Source organism: Protopterus annectens, chromosome 3.part1 (assembly GCF_019279795.1).
Source record: "Protopterus annectens isolate FY-2018-M chromosome 3.part1, PAN1.0, whole genome shotgun sequence".
Classification (NCBI taxonomy): domain Eukaryota; kingdom Metazoa; phylum Chordata; order Ceratodontiformes; family Protopteridae; genus Protopterus; species Protopterus annectens.
The window spans coordinates 162004939-162020625 of record NC_056732.1 but is presented as its reverse complement, the minus strand read 5'-3'; the positions used below and the strand labels follow the sequence as shown (position 1 = coordinate 162020625).

At 37.4% G+C, this 15687-nt stretch overlaps 1 protein-coding gene across 9 annotated transcripts in view; it reads right to left on the bottom strand.

Moving 5' to 3' along the window:
• SVIL (supervillin) overlaps positions 1 to 15687 on the bottom strand; it is a gene marked incomplete in the record, with an annotated part of 2930183 nt that overhangs the window by 668910 nt on the left and 2245586 nt on the right.

Genomic DNA, 15687 nt, shown 5'->3' with positions numbered 1-15687 from the left:
GCATACTTTAGTTTTATTTAATGGTAGCTAGTGCATTTGTTCTTAGGGCTAAAAGATAATGTTTTCTTAAAGCATACAAGCTGTTTTCCACATCTGGGAGGGGACTAAAGAAAAGAAAAAAACAGACAGCAATCAGTGTGAATGGGAACACAGGATGTAATGTGCATCAGCATGGGTAACCTTAATTTTACATTAGGTTATGCCAGTGGGTGCAGCCGCTAATTAGGAGGCAACTGTTCCTATTTGGAGGGATAAACTTCATTTGTTGAAAATATAAATAGTTTTGTGTGCATGTTCTAAGTTTATAGGGGATGGGGGTGTTTTTAAAATCTATTCAGTTTTTTGCTTGAAGGTTTTCATTAAAGCAAAATGTTTTTGAGAAATGCGACAGAGGTTCACAGGTTCAAATGGAGATGAGAAGAAACTGCATAAATGATCAGCCTGCCAAATACTTGTGTGTAAATGTAATATAAAAGTTGGAAATACACATTAAAAAACTGTTATGTACAATTAGTGAGAACAATAGCTTTTTATCATAATGGCTACTCAGGCCATGGTACCGTGGAATGTAAATTGCTGTATATGTATATACAAAAAGGAAACGGTACTGAGTAATGCTGCAGGAGACGCATTTGACAAAACAAGAGACTTTGACAAAAAAGATTTCAAGATGGATATTCAGCAGAATACCTGGGACAAAGAAAAACAGTAATAACACTGATTGCTGGAAGGCTCCAGTTAGTGAAAAAACAGGAGAAAAAGATAATATAATGGTTGATTTGCATTAGGCAAGGGGCAACTGGCAAGTGAGGAGGATAACATTCCTGTATGTTTTTATATTCCACCAAAAACATCTATTATGGAGCTTAAGAACACATTGGGAGTAATAATCAGCTTTGACCAGGGAATATTACTTACAGGTGGGGACTGGAACTTAATTTGCAATAATGAAGATGTACTGTGGGACCTAGAGGGAAAAACATAACTAAAGAGGGTAGATTTCTGAAGATAATTATGAAAATATTTGGTATGGAAGATATGAATTCACTAACAGGAACTCAAAAAATTTACATTATTATTCCCAAAGGTACAATGACTGAGTTAGACTGAACAGTTACTTTATTTACTTTTTTCAGAGTTACATTTATATTTCACAAGAAATGCGGATTTAATTGAAAGTGACTATCTCAGATCATGCACCAATAAAAAAAAAACATAAAAGAGCAGGGGTAATTAAGCAAAAATGAAATACAGGCTCTTCCCCACCTACCTGTTAAAAAGAGAAGAACTTAAGGAATGGACAGGGGAAATTATTCAAGAGTTATTAGGAAAGAGAGACATCTCTTGAGAAGAAATAGCAAGTGAGTAGGAAACGATGATAATGTAGTTTAAAACAGGGCATAAAGAAAAAAAGATAGGGTTAAAAAGTAATGGGAATTATTTAGAGAGGCTGATAAAAGTCAAAGCATTGTAGAATAAGGGGAATCTTGCAGAACAAAAAGGAACAATGAATGTTAAACAGAAAATAAATAATATGCATGAGAGCTTAGAAAGACTGCTGCTGTTAAGTAACTGTTTTTCAGAAATTCAGAGCACAAAAACTTTTATCACAGTAACTTAGGCAACAGAAAGTAGAAAGGGTTGTTGCCAAACTTCAGAAGTGTATGAAGAGAAAAATAACCAGAAATTCTATAACTGTATTACAGACAGTTTGGAAATTTCAAGGAATGTGGAAACAAGAAGGCACAAACTGAAATATTTATGGAAGACTCGCTTATGCAAAGATCAGAGGAAGATGAGGCTCAACTAATAGTTAAGATAAGAGGGAAGGAGAGGACAAAAGATAAAAACAGTTATGTATAATCAATCTGCAGTGAAGTCTCCAGGAACAGATGGTATTTATGTGGAAGTTAGGAGGGAAGAAAGTGATAAAGATATGGAAGGTTTTGTTTAATAGTATTTTAAAAGAAGGGAAAGCACCAGCATCTTGGAAGAAGGATGATGTGGCTGTATTATCCAAACAGGGTAAAGGATCATCAGCCCCATCCTCATATAGACCCATTTCAATTATTATTAGAATGCCTTTTTTTTTTTAAATTGGCTTTGTGGCTGTCTCTCTGTCCTCCTGCGGTTCTGTCACACTTTTCACGAGAAAGCAGAAAAAAAAACATCATTTGTTCTGCTATCTCGCTAAGCCAATTTCAATAAAAAGCATTGTTATAATGACAGAGAAACAATATTTTAGTCTTTAAGCAAAATACTGTCCCCTCTGTCATTTGCGAAACAATACACACATAACAGATGCACTCAGAACAACAGAGATATACAGACATGCTCACACAAGCACAGACTCCAATATACAGACACACACTCTTGCATCTCCAAATGTGAGTTCCTCCACCCACACACACTGAGCGGCTGTAGGAGAAAACAGACACACAAACACACTCGCATCTCCCTACATCATTTCATATAAACACACAGACACACACACACACCTATTTAAAACTAGTAACTGCTGACACCTATTTCAGTATCACAGTGCAGATTTTCAAGTAAAACAAATTACCAATGTGAAGATTATAAGCACATTAATTCCCAATACCAGTAATTTCTAATAACCTTTCCACAATGTCCAGTTTTAAAAATACAGTTTTGTTTCTTTTCAGTTTTTGCCCATCCTGCTTGAAGCCCATTTATTATATCTTTTTGAATGAACCTTGCAGGTTGCTTTATTTAAATCCTAGGTCACCTCAGTAACCACTAATTTGCCCCCATTTTGTGATCTTTCATTAGTGAGCTCTGAGGTAGCCATCAATGTAATAAACAATGAAAGGCCTGCAAGGGGAGGATGAAGCTCCCTGCCTGAGTCTGGATCTGTCTCCATGAAAACTGATGGAGCACACAGCTTGTGAGCAGTCAGCTTTCTTACACGCATCACACAGCAGCAGCTCCTGTAACAAGAGCATACAGCCTGCACTTCCCTGGACTATACCCTCAAACTCACTTGGAATTCTATATTTTGTTCGGATTTTCAAGTCATCTTGTATTTGTTTCCTGATTCAAGATAACAAACTGAAGAAAAAAATCTTGCCCTATGCTTACAGCAGATTCAGGATGATGCATTGGTCTCTGTGAGAGTCTCATAGTTTGGTATGATATAACATCACAGTTCCTGTTATGAAAACATTTGTGATGTCCCCTCTCTGGGCCAGTAGTCAAGGAGAATGAATTCTTACCATTGGCACTGGAGAGGGGAATTCATTTGGAAAAAAAATTGATTCTTACCTCTAGCACTGGAGAGGGGCATTCACTTGGAACAAAAATGGATACACCCGGTATTTCCAGATGCAGCTCTCTGTATGAAGCACCACTTCCCATAAGAGCATATAAGGAACACACAGTCCAGGGGGCTATTCTCTCCAGATCCCCAATAAAACTCCCTCACTGGCACAGCTGTAGGTTTCAGTCCTTAGCCAAGTGTCCAAGCCAAGTTCTCCAGGACCCTCTATGTAAAACCAGTGCTGTTGATTTACACACACACACACACACACACACACACACACACACACACACACACACACACACACACACACACACACGTGGGAAAAGCTGACCCAGATTTACTAGCTATACCACCTTCTGCCCAGTGTACAAGGTAGTTACACTGCCCAGACACTTGAAAGCCAGCTACTCCAAGGCTCTTACAATGGTACCAAATTATACAGAGTGAAATTAATATTAATATAAATGGTAGTGTTTAGCCAGTGCAGTAAGGCTTTCAGGACCGGCCAGATCTGTCACCAAAAATATATACAAGTACTTCCAGAGATTAAAATATTTTCTAAAAAATGAGCAGCCACAAGGAAAAGTTTAAATATATTTAATAATAATAAAAGAACATGAAAATACTAAATATCTATTTACAATAAACACCAGAGTTTCAATTACAGGAAATATTAAAAACAGATGGACAGGTTCACAGAGTTACAGAAAAAAACAATACTTAACTAATCTCACTATATCTTCATGACTGATGTAAAGAATTATTACTTCCTGGTTACTTACTACAGCAAGGCAATATGAAGTAGGCATGATCCTTCTTTGTCAGGTTACAAAAACAGAGTGTCCTAAGACATCAGTCTCACCCAATGTTAAACATTATTTTTAATGATGGATTATAGAATGACATCACATACATCTGGTCATCTGACATCTGGTTCTCATGCTTCCTCCTTGGCTAGAACATGTCAGGATTTATCACATGCTTGTCAATAATACACACACAAAAAGTCTTGCTAAGATCCGCTGCAGTTCCTGGAAGTCATAAAACAATTTCAAACCTCCGCCCTTCCAGAGTAGCAATTAGTTCACCCAAAAGACAATCCAGGAAGGTTCCTAGTACAGACATTTTGTCTCTGGCTGCACTGAGAACTGCAAGATACAATCTTTATGACCTAAGCCAGGCACTTTAATTTTAAACTATTTTCAAAAGTCTAAGAGACTAAAGTATTCTCTGAAAGACTAGCAACAATGAAATGTTTTAATATATTTAATAAAAAATAATGAAAAAACATGAAAATGCTAAATAGCTATTTACAACAAACACCAGAGTTTCAATCACAGAAAATATTAAAAACAACAGAGATGGACAGGTTCATACAGTTATACAAAAAAAAACAATACTTAACTAATCTCACTATATTTTCCTGACTGATCTAAAGAATGATCATTCTCTGGTTACTTACTAGAGCAAGGTAAGGTGAAGTAGGCGAGATGTCCTTCCTTGTCAGGTTACACAGACTGTCTTGAGACTTCAGTCTCGCCTAGTATTAAACATTATTTTTAGTAAAGGATTACAGAATGACATCACATACATCTGATCTTCTGACTTTGGTTCCCATGCTTCCTCCCTTGGCTAGAACCTGTCAGGATTTAGCACATATGTGTCAATAATACACACACACAGAGCCGTGGTAAGATCTGCTGCAGTTCCTGGAAGTCGTATAACAATTTCAAACATCCACCCTTCCAGAGTAGCAGTTAGTTCACCCAAACGACAATACAGGAAGCTTCTTAGTACGGACTTTGTCTCTGGCTGCACTGAGAACTGCAAGATACAATCTTTATGATCTAAGCCAGGTAATTTAATTTCAAACTATTTTCAGAGGTTGAGATTAACCTATTCTCTGAGTATCCTCTGTTAAAATATATACATTTAAACAGTTACAATAATGCATGTACATTTCTTTTTCTGTCCATCAGGACACACTGCCGATACATTTTTAACACAAGCAGCTTTACAAATAAATTTTTCAACACTAGTATCTGTGCAAATCAATTTAACATATGAATGACATACAATTCTTTACAAAATTCCAACTAGCTGTGCTAGCATATGTTACACATCCACTGCCCTACTTTTTCTGGCATAGCTGGCAATACCTCACATCATGTTATTGTGGAGGTGGACATACCTTGTATTCTACGATCTTAAGGTCGCAGTGTAGTTTTTATCTCCTACAGGCCTACATTAACAGATTATGAACTGTAAAATGTAAAACCGCACACCATAAGACATCAGCCAGATGTATGGCTCTGTTGCTCACACTTGGGTTAGGACAGATATTCATATCTGTGACTAAAATATTTAAATCAGTGTGGTATACCTTTGCCATTAAACCATCTGAGGCTAGAAAGTAAATTTTATTGTCTGTCAACCTCCAGTATGACTTTACAATTAAAGTTGTTGGCATAACATTGGTTTGAAATTTGTTATATGTAGTAAATGTTCTGCTATGAATTGTAGTATTATATGAGGCTTAACTCACTGGTTTAATAGTGTAGGGAGTACTGTGAAAATCAACACAGTAAAGCAAGACACTGCTACAGTTGCAGTTAGGTCTTTGCTTATAAATAAGAATTGTAGTCTGTCTCTGAACTAGTCAAGATTGTAGCTAGGTGAACTGACCAAGGGCAATACAAAAACAGGCTTGCATCCGATATTAGATGTCATCTGGTATGTTAGTAGTGTGAATCTGTGCTGGGGTCAGCACTGCCTGAGCTGCTGAGTTCAGGAATGCCCATGACTTGCAGTTGCTTAATTTTACTGCATTTTTTTAAAGTCCTGGCCCCAGGAATGTTTTCTGTGCCTAAAAACAAATTTTGGACAAAGTACTATATTGTTACATCTGTACCTTTTGTTGAGGCCATTGCAGTTATAAATTAATGTCTAGTTGTTTTTTCCTTAGTTTTCACTGACAAAAAGTTATAATTTAAGGGGGGCAAGGCTCCAGAAGACATAAAGCCTTACCAATATCCCTTGCATGCCTTCTGTATTTACTTAAAAATATAAAAAAATTTTTTTTTAAAAAGAATGCTTTTTACTGAGTCGCTCTAAAAAGTAAAAAAAAATGTAAACATTTTAAAAAAGAATGCTTTTTTATTGAATCACTCTAAAAAGTAAAAAAAAATAAGGAGTGAAAACTTTGCAAAAGAAGCACAGACAAGCTGATTTCAGAAAAGCATTCAAGGTAGGTTTTGCTGACTGTGGTAATAAGGTACCAGAAGAAGTAGCATGAATCAGCAAACCAATCTCAAATGCTTTTCTGAAATCAGCTTGTCTGTTTCTTTTGCAAATTTTCACTCTTCTTCCTTAATTTTTTTTTTACTTTTTACAGTGACCCAATAAAAAGCATGATTTATAAAGAAACCTTTTTTTTTTAACATTTTGATTGTTTTTAAATTTTTAGTCTAAGTAAAATATTGTCTGCAGTGTGTAGGGAGATGAGTGTGTGCGTAGGAAATTATGTAGGTTTTAATTTAAGGCCGCTTGTAGTACAGTGCATACCAAATATCTTTGTTGGTGCGTCCCTCTCCAATGAGCAGTTTGGTGTTATTTCCATCCTGTGTTGCTGTCTCTCTGGGACTCAATGTGTGTGCATGTGTGCGTCTGTGTATGGAGGAAATGATGCAGGGAGATGCAACAGTGTGTGTGTGTTTCTCCTTTAAAGCCACTCATAGTACAGTGCATCCTGCTCCGTGTGTGTGTGTGTGTGTGTGTGTAGGGAAATGATGTATGGATTGAGGAAAGATACTGGTATAATATTAGTATATTTTTAGTCCACATTGTATGGATGGCCAGTATTTGTAAATGTATGAGTGTTTTGGACTCAGTGTGCGTGGAGGAAATGAAGCAGGGAGATGTGAGTGCAAGTGAGTGTGTTTCTCATTTATGGCTGCTCGTAGTATAGTGCATCCCATTCTGAGTGTGAGTAGATAAAATGATGTACAGAGATGCGAGTGTGTATATGTGAGCGTTTCTCATTTAAGGCTTCTAATAGTACAGTGTATCCTGCTCTGAGTGTGTGAAATAGGCTGTGAGAGACAGCTCTGCTCTGTGTTTTTTTCCACTGTCTTGTGAGAGCGTGACAGAACCACAGAAGGACAAAGAGACAGAGCCACAAAGCTAACTTCAATAAAAAGCATTCTAATAAAAAATAAGAAGAATAAAAACTGTGCAAAAGAAACACAGATAAGCTGATGCCAGAAAAAAATTTGAGGTTGGATTGTGGATTCTTTTTTTTTTTTTTTTTATATATATTTTTTAAACCATAATTATAAAGTGTTTATGCTTATACTTGCTAAAAAAAATGGCAAAAATGTTGCCAAAATTGACAGATGTGGATCGTTGTGATTTTGTGTAGAGGAGGTAAACATTTGACAATATTAACAAAATAGCAATGATTCAGAGAAAAGCAGAATGAAAGACAATACTGCTACTGTTTGTGGGTCTTAATATATAGAAAGCATTCAACAGAGTATGCTGGAATTTTACGAGCAGGACAATGGAATCATTTACATTCCCTGAAGAAAATTAATTAGGAGGATTTATGAAGAATCGAAGGCAAGAATTGAAGTTGAGAGTTCCATTTCTGACCAGTTGTGTATGAACACAGGAACCATGCAAGGGGACTCCTCTTTCCCCTTTGTTACTTGCTTTATGTTTAGAGTCACTGGCAAAGAAAATAAGGGATTTGAAAATTCAAGGAAACAACTTGTATGGTAATCAAGAAAAGTTGGATTTATCTGCAGATATTATTTTGTACTTAAATCCAGAAAAGGACTTCTTGGTGTTGTGGAACATTTTCAGTTTTCCAGCTTTTCAGGATATAAAATTAAAAAAAGATAAAACAAAGGCTATAGCCATAAATTATGTACCCACTCATGACTTGGTTCAGCAACACTCCTATTTATAGGTACTTGATAAAATGATGTATTAAGGAGTATGAATTAAAACGATTCCTGTTATGGCAATTAAGAATATGTGAAGAGAGACTAAAAAGATAATACAAAAATGAGAAATTGGAAGTTCTTGTTTATGAATATGGATAGTAAGATACAAGTAGTGAAAATGTTTTAGTTCCTTTAGTTTTATATACAGGTCAGGCATATTTTTATTAGCAAGAGGAAAAGTTGGACAACAATTAAAGTATTGAAGGAATTTATCTAAAAGGGAAACAGGGTAAGAGTTAAGTGGGTTAAGTTGATGCTCCCAACAGAACAGTCAGTTCGAGGACTGTAAACGAAAATATCTGGCTGCAATAAGGGCCCAACGATGGATAGTTTGGGCAAATGCACAGAAGCGACAAAGGGGGATGTCGTGGTCTGGGCCTAGACAAGTGACGCACAGTAAGAGTGGAAGTCTCGGTGTGGTATTTGCTTTCCACAGGTGAAACAATTAACTTTTTCTGACATTGGTTAGTGCAAGAAAAAAGGATCCCCATCAGGGCACTTAGCTTTAGAAGACTTCAACTTCAGTTTGGAAACGAAAACTCGGGTAGTGGCCAACCGTCACTCATGTTAACTGCTTCTGCTTTGGGCTCCATGGCAAAAAAGACTGATGTAATGGCATCAGCTGCCTTACTTTATACTACTGATGACCTGACGTCAGTCCTCAAGCGACAGCAACCGACGCACAAATGCTAAGTCTCTGGTATTCGGGCCGGCCGAGGGCTACCCTGGCAGAGATAACCCAAATGTGATGACTGGAACAGTGAAACATGAAGAATATCAGTTGGTTTAGGTTTACTTGATTTGATGGAATATTTTAGAGCTACACAGTAATAATATCCCATTGATCAGTTTTCTCTCCCTAGTTACTATAAAACGTTCAAACTTTATTTTACTTTTGTTTACCGGGACAGTCCGATTGGACACAGGTCCATTTTCAGCAGAGGCCCGGGGAGAAAAGCTCCACATTCAAAAATAGAACCAGTTATTTAAGACATTGGCATTCACAAACAAAAATAGTCAGATAACTTAGTAAGTATGGGCCAGAAAGGCCAGCCCATAGCAATATATATATATATATATATATATATATATATATATATATATATAGTTAGAGGAAAGCACATTTTTTAGGCTACTGTATATAACAGACTTGTACACAAAATACAATAAAAAATGCAGACTTGTACACATAAAATACATACATATCTTCACTGGCAAGAGATGTATAGTGATGTAGGAGGTGATTTACAATCCAAACAGATATCAGTTTGTGATAAACTTGTCAGTGTAGATACTATTTTCTTCTTTAACTTTACAATGATCACAGATATTTGGATTTAAATTAAAATACTTATTTCAAATTTTACAGCAAAAACCCTGGCAGACATTGGCATTTTTTTAATATGAACTATGAAACTCTAATGCCTGGCATTAACTGACTGTAATTATCAGTGATATACTTCAAAATGAAGTTAACAGTGGACAGGGCAGAGGCAAAATCAGAGATATTCTTCAAAACTGGTGAGAGACAACAGGCAGACAACTCTAGTTCAGCTGAAAAGTTAACAGAATGACAGGTATTGACAGGTATTGTGCGCACATACATTTTCTGAGCAAAAAGATTTTTAACAGGTGGCATTACTGGCAGAGTATAATCCTCAATGAAATAAATCTATAACTGCACATTAATTTATGCATATGTGTAAATATATCAACATGCATCCATTCTGAGGGTAGTAAATTACATCTTTGTTCATGACTAAACCCTACAAAAGTAGGGCAGACAAGGCTAGGTCAGAAACCTGCAGCATCTTACAACAAAAAATGATTGTGGTCCAGTACTGCAAATCCTAAACTTCAATGGAAAACAGAAAAACAGAACTTCAAAATAAATTGGTCAATATTTAATGCTTTAAAATCTTCATCTAGCAGTTAATGCAGAGGATCACGTCTATGAGCTGCAATGGAGAAACGAGATTCTGCCAATAGGAACAGCTGAAATTTGGGATACAGAGAACAGGCAAGAGGGGGCTATCATTTACTGGAGAAAACTGGCAAAGGAACCATGGTAGTGACAATGAATAATTAGACAGGGAAAGGTAATGGAATGGGAAGAGGGCCTAAAATTTATTTGAACTGCAGGCTAGAGACTGCTCTCCCTATCAAGAATTGATATCAGACTATAAGCAGAGAGAAAGAAATACAGGGATCTTAAGTGAAAAACCAGCACTGGTAGAATTTTTACTAGAATCTGGAGTAGAAACTGCTGTTAAAAATGGATAATTAGTAGAGCATACAAAATATTGCATGATAACTATAAGAATCAATCAGAGCAGGTTAGAAAGGATTGGAAAGAGATTGGATAAGCAATGATGAGATATATGCATGACTCCCAAATATGCAACACAATCCAGAAGATTTAGGATCTTTGCTTGGAAGTGTTTACATAGGTATTTTTATATCCTAAGTAGACTCCAAAGAATTTTTCCTCAAGTAGATAGCAAATGTTGGAGGTGCGAAGGAGAATTAAGAGGTAATTGGGAGCACACATTTTGGGAATGTAAGGAGTTGGCATACTTTAAAAAGTCCCTGTAGACTACTCTATCCAAAATACTGGGTGAGCAAATTGGTATAACTGAGGAAATTATTTTTTCAGCTATGATTCAGAATCGGAATTGCCTAGACGTAGTAAGGCCTTGCTGAGTGCAATTATGGTAGCTGCGAAAAAACAATTACTAGAAAACTGAAATCAAAGTCTAAACCGACTGTACTAGAAGTGAATATAGTAACAGATAAAACAACTGGAAATGGGATCTTTAGAAAAGGGCAGGAGCAAATTGCATAAAAAAAATAGAATTGTGGGATTAATACATAAAGAGCAATGTTATGGAGGACGAATGAAGTTTAAAAGAAGAAAAGATTTGAATGAGCTATGTAATGCTTGACTGACAATGACTGGATATACAAGTGATGCATCATGTTTGCAACTAAAAGGATGTCAATATGGTTTTTCATTTATATAAATGTATGATTGCCTATGTCATAAGTGACAATTTACTAAAGATGTTCCTTGTTTAAAAAAATAAAAACAGAAAGTCAAGAATTGAACAATTTGTGTAATGTTGCTTGAAATATATGATAAACAATATGTGATGTATGATGTTTGTAAATGTGAACTTATTAATATGGATTACTCATATAAAGTCATTGTCAGTCTGACAAGCCTGATCTGCAAGGGCATGGAACGCATCATCATGGAACTTATAAACAAAGACATTGGCAACCTTCAAACACTGGACCCCACCCAGTTTGGGTTTATGAAGGGCCGATCTCATCTCCTGAATCTGATTGACTTCTTCAAATCAGTCTCCAGAGCTGTGGATGAGGGTAAGGCAGTCCACATAGCCTATCTGGACCTCGCCAAGGCCTTCAACACCATCCCCCACTCTGGAATCATAGATAAACTTACTAAGCTGAGCATAAATCCCTAGGTCATTCGATGGGTTGCCAAATGGCTTACTGACAGAATCCAGACTGTAAAAGTAGCAGACTCCGAATCCAGCTCCAGACAAGTGACAAGTGGAGTACCTCAGGGTTCAGTCTTGGGACCACTCTTGTTTGGCATCTACTTCTCTAAAGTACAAGCCAACACTAAGGGACTCTGGCTAACAAAGTTTGCAGATGACTGCAAACTGAGAGCCATTATAGAATCCCCAAATGATGTGGATATTCTACAAAAGGGCCTTACAGAAACAGATGCCTGGTGCCAGAGCCATGGGCTCAAGCTTAATGCCAAGAAATGTACAGTTATCCCCTTTGGAAAAAAACATGTACCCATGAACTACCACATAGGAGGCAGGACACTAAACATCAAAAGTGTGATGAGAAACTTAGGGACACAAGTGGACAGTGGTCTCACTTTCGATAACCATATCACCACAACAGTCAGGAAATCCTTCTATGTGGCACACCTCATCACTAAGTGTTTTTCATCCAGAAAAAAAGAGGTCATTGTCCCACTGTACTCATCCCTCATTAGACTATACAGTATAACGCCCCATTTAGTATGTACCTCACAAGACATCTGCAACAGCTGGAAAGGCCACAGAAATACCTCACTAAAAGAATCACAGGCCTAAAGCAGATGCCATATACTGACCGTCTAAAAAAAAAACTCCAGCTATACTCTGTGGCATATCGTCTACTCAGAGGTGATCTCTGCTTAACAAGGCCATGTCAAACCCTGAGCTGTTGGACATGCTCCAATTAACAAAATCCCAATCCCTCAGAGCCACACACTCCAGGGATCTAAACCTTATCATCACAATGAACAAAACATGCTGGAGGGATAGGTTCCTGACCCAGAGACTCCCCATACTCTGGAACAGACTGCCCATGCATGTCAAGCAGAGCGCCTCACTGGCCCTCTTCAAAAGAAACCTTGATGACTGGATGGGAGATAGGAAATTCACCCCGGGGTTCATGTCAGTTGCACTGCTTGACAGGGGCCCAGAGAAGTAAATATTGTGGGAAGAAATTTCCAGGGAATTGTTATGGCTAGGCTTGCATAGGCCTTAGGGCTGATAGCCTAGTACCAACCTATGAACCTAAATACAAGTGTGCCTATGTCATAAGTTATAATTCAATAAAGGTGTTTAAAAAAAGGCTATGAGCTGCCTCCTGTATTCTACAGCTCAAGTCTTTCAGCCTCTTTTTGGCCTATTCTGCAACTGAGCAAGTCACATAACCAGACAATTCTCCAGGAGCACTTGGGAAATTGAGCTGGGCTCCTCAGTGGTATCCTAAACTACTTGTCTACGAAACAATATCCTACATTTTTTATTTAGACAGTATAACTTGTTTTACATAATTTATAAATGAGATGTGTATGGCACAACACTGCTGCACAAGTAAGACAAAATGGATACAGAGAGTGCACTGTTTAGTCATATCACATGCATTCCTACTACTACTTTTCTACTAAAATAAACTTCAGCATTTAAATACAAAACTTTATCTTGCAGAATACAGATATTGGGGGTCAGAGATTCGGTGGATCCAAAGTATTAACATGGCAACATATAAAATTGTCTCAAGACAGTATCACACTGGCATGTTAACACGGCAGAATTGTCTGTGTTGGATTAATACACCCATCAATTTAACAAACACATGCAAACATAAAAAGCTGGTTCATCATAAACAGGCAGGCAGAACTACGAACAGTCACTAAGCCCAGATAACACCAAGGAAAATAAAAACAAAGAACATCAGCAGCAGATTGAATGGAAAGTTACACTGATGAGTTCAAAGATCTTCACAAACAAATTAATGACGCTACCCATTTTTGACATAAAATGTTACAGGTGCAATGGAAAGGTTTGTAGAGCAGTTCTATACTAAGCATTTAACACTCACAATAACACTCCCCCAAAGATATCATGGTTTAGCACAACATTACTGAACAGCTGTCACAAAAACACAGCTACTGAAACGTTACACAAGCAGCCTGGCTCTCTAGGAGGATGAAAGCAACTTGAGTCATAATGGAAATTGTCAGAAGAAATGCAGTTAATTTTTGTTCAGGTTTTAAATGTAACTAATCTCACGGTGCGCAATCGACAGTTTCCCTCTCAAAGACGTGCCCTGTCAATGACAGAGAGATCAAGTTGATAAAGTCATAATTTCTACAAAACAGTGGCCTTCCAAATATTCCATTTCCTTCAGAACAGCTGAACAAACAATAAAAGATAATTAAAATTTAATCAGAGGTGAAAAGCACTATGTGGCCTGCAAAAGTAAATGTACAGGATGGAGATGAAACAAAAACATTGACAGGGGCTACCACGATTAAACAAGTGTGCATGCAGCCAAGACAAATACTCTTCTCACACCAGCTAGTTTTAAAGTAATCCTTGAAAAAGCAGAAATAGTTCTTTGCAGCCTTGATAGATACTTAAAAGCAAAATATAAGGGGTTTTCTTTTATTCAGTTTTTCAAGCACTTTGGTTGGATCTAAACAAGCTTTTGGACCCAGTGGATGGAAGACTGCTAAGGGAGGCCAGACGAAGTTGATATTAAAGTTTCATCTCTGCATTGTTTTAGATATGGAATGAAGGCATTTCTCCTTCTACATATCTGTAGCAAAAAAAAAATTGTATACAATCCCTCTGGTGCACCCCACTTTTACAATTATGCATTTCTACAATAGCAAGGAAAGTTCTTCTGGCTGGAATGTTTGCATTTTATGACAACGGATCAGTGAGCTTTTTCTTTCAATACATGGTATGTGGCTTGTTTGTGCTTTCTGTTTTTTAATATCTTAAAACGGATCCCAGGCCATTTATTCATGCACTTCATGAAGTCCTTACAGAGTTTCCTGTCTACCAAGCTTGGAAATGTCATGAAGAGCTAATTTTCTCTTCTGTATCTTCCTCTTCTTTCGGCTTTTCCCGGTTAGGGGTCACCACAGCAGATCACCTGTTCGCTCATGATTGGCAGTGGAGTTTTATGGTGTTGAGTTGCCAGCCCGGCACCCAACCTTCCATGGAAGGCACACACACGCACTTATGCCTAGGGCCAATTTAGAGTATCCAATCCACCGACAGCATGTCTTTGGGATGTGAGAGGAAACCAGAGCATCCAGAGGAAACCCACACGACCACAAGGAGGACATGCAGACTCCTCACAGAAGGCACCTCAGCCGAGGATCGAACCGGAGAACCTCTTGCTGTGAGGCGGCAACGCTAACTTCTGCACCACTGAATTAGCTTATGTCCTGTATCCTCTTGTCTCACATCCGTCTCTACTATTATCTCTCTCTCTACTTCTTTTCTCATGGCTTGAGGCTCACTGATTTTGTCTAAACGTTTTAATAGCATCTTCCACTTCCCATAACTTTCTGTTGTTGGCTACAACATAATCCAATAAAGTACTGCTAATGTTAAATATTTTAGTATACATATATCAATTTTTGTCACAATGAATCTGATACCATTTTCTCAAGTGCTGCCATCTCCATCTGCCTTTCCCCTCTCTTTACCATGCTGCTGTCAGACTCATTAACAGGGATTTTTTTTCCTCTCTAATCTTTTTCACATGTTTTCCTTAAACTACATCTTCTGGTTTCAATATACATTATGATGAAAGATTTTTTATCATCATCAGTTCTTTAACTGTATAGGGTTTTCCCTATTTAAAACATTCGCACAACTGCTCACACTGCCACTGTATACACCAGAGGTTTCCAGACATGTGCATCTTAACAATAGAATAGTCCCATGTCACACAGGTGTCTGGAAAATGAAATGTCGGAATTGCATGCTGGCTGACCTGAACAGTACAAGGTACAACTATATTCATAATGCGAACCTCTAAAAGCCACTTATGGTA